Source organism: Penaeus monodon, chromosome 1 (assembly GCF_015228065.2).
Source record: "Penaeus monodon isolate SGIC_2016 chromosome 1, NSTDA_Pmon_1, whole genome shotgun sequence".
In the NCBI taxonomy this organism is placed as follows: Eukaryota; Metazoa; Arthropoda; class Malacostraca; order Decapoda; family Penaeidae; genus Penaeus; species Penaeus monodon.
This window is the reverse complement of record NC_051386.1, coordinates 64,283,411-64,285,910: the sequence shown is the minus strand read 5'-3', so window position 1 is coordinate 64,285,910 and position 2,500 is coordinate 64,283,411.

The following is a 2,500-nucleotide window of genomic DNA, read 5'->3' as shown; positions in this document are numbered from 1 at the left end:
TGGTTACAACACAGTTTAATGTTGCAGAAAGAGAGAGGAAGCGAGGAAGCAAGAGATACACAGACAAAAACAGATGGCAGTTGCTTTTAGTCGCGAAACTGACCAAGTCGCGATTGAGCTCAAACTCAACACGACTTGATTAGCATAAACTTCACAGGCAAAGTTTTAGATGATTACATGATTTTAAGCAAATTGGTGTCGTGCTCGTTCTGGACTTCAGGATAGGCTCTTCAAAACACTCTTTCGTGCCGAGAAAACAGCACGTCCTATTCACCTGTTGATTAAGTGTTTGTTCTGCAACCGAACTTCGAGTCTAAAAATAAACCGAAGTTTACGCAAAAGGAGAATTTCTACAAAGACCTTACCTAGTATTGTCTCTTCTTATTCAAATCTAACCAATATTATTTGCAAAGGCAGCGATATAAAGGCTTAAAGCTGCGTTCTTCTCATGAACAGAATTTTAGTCGGGTTCAAGCGTGACGTCATATTTAAACAACCACGATGTTTATTCAAGTGTATTGCGATGTAGGAGTGTGTGTGTGTGTGTATGTGTGTGTGTGTGTGTGTGTGTGTGTGTGTGTGTGTGTGTGTTGTGTGTGTGTGTGTGTGTGTGTGTGTGTGTGTGTGTGTGTGTGTGTGCACGTGTTCCAACGCTCGTACGATTTTGTGGGATACTGTATCTTTATATTTGACTTGATATGTTCTATTTTTCACATGTATACTATGTAAGTCTATATGTGTATGTGTACATAATTGTTGTGGGTAATACCAACAGAAATAAATATATAGGACACAAAAAGACTTGCTTAATGTGAAAAAGTACCACGGGATACTTAGGATACCAGTTGAGACTTTGTTGGTCAGGAACGTATTGTGACACAAACAGACACACACACAAACATTGATATCTATGTCTATCACCCTCGCTTTGCCTATCTGTCTGTCTATCTATCATATACTGTATGTTTTATGTATGTATATATTCATGCATGTATCTATTATATAATGTATGGATTTTGTAAATATGATTGTATGTATGTATGTATGTATGTATGTATGTATGTATGTATATATATATGTATGTATATATGCATTAGTGTGTATGTATGTCTTTTTAATATACTGTATATATTAAGATTAAAATAATGTAAAATAATTGATACATATGAATAAATGTGAAAAGGATTTATGTGTTACATAGGAAAACAAACTTTTTTCATATTGTGAGGCCTTAGGTCCTTCCCCAGCTTTGTGGTAATGCCTTTACAAAACTTACATTGTTACGAAATGCTTCTTAATATCTATTTTTTCTTTTTCTTTTTTCTTTCTTTCTAAGAAAATACACTTTGTGAATTCTCTTATGGCTGGCATATAAAGAGTGAACAATTAGATATATATTCGCCTAGTCATTTCTGCATTATAGACTCTAGTTAGCATTCTATGTTATCATCAAATCTACGGGAATTTTAGCAGTGTTAAGAATAGTTGCTCGTGATACTACAACATTCCAACAATTTGTATATAATAATCTTACAATTATCATCGTGCATATTTTTAACCTCTGAATTTTACTTGAATAAAAGCTACCTGAAAGTAATTCGTAAGTAAGTCTTTTTAAGCAGAAATTAATCGAAAAGAATGTAGTGTTTAATTCTCAATAATGTGGAATAAAAGCCAGATTTTCCCTTCTGTCTCTAGGAACCTAAAACCACTACTGCGCGTCCTTTTTCCTCTTAATCTTCATGGTCTAATTGTTAGTAGTCATTGCTAATGCTCTCAGCATGATCACTGTTATAGTCTATATATTCAGCAAATTTAGTTAGATATTTAGACACCGTCATACACTCGTTCCTATGCATTTTCTAGTCTCGTTTTCGTCACCTCTCTCTTTCTTTCGAATGCCATAACGTCGTCTCATTCGATGATGGATGTCAAAATTATTTTGTGGTTACCTTTGCTTTACCCAAACCCAGTAGGACGACTGAAGCGGAGGCGCGGGATGGAGGAGAGAGCTGTTCTACTTTTGTTTGTCTTTCTCCTCTCTCTCTCTTTCTCTTTCTTTCTTTCTTCCTCCCTCCCACCCTCTCTTCGCCCCACCCTCCTCTCTCTCTCTCTCTCTCTCTCTCTCTCTCTCTCTCTCTCTCTCTCTCTCTCTCTCTCTCTCTCTCTCTCTCTCTCTCTCTCTCTCTCTCTCTTTCTCTCTCTCTCTTTCTCTCTTCGCGGAGGTACATTCCGCAAATTCCGCAGCTAAAAGCGGCGAATGGAAAGGCAAATAACAAAACTCGATGGCATGATCCGAGAGCCTTTAAGCGGAATTCAAACGACGTGCAAGGCCCCCTCTTTCTTTCTCTTTTTCTCCCTCCTCGCTGTCTCTCTCTCTCTTTCACTCTCCTTTTCTCCTTTCCATGTTGTCTCTCTCTCTTTCTCTACGTGCGATGTGCGGCGCCTTCAAGTGACCTTTTGAATTCAAGGCAGTAAATTCCCCGAATTTTCCTCCCTC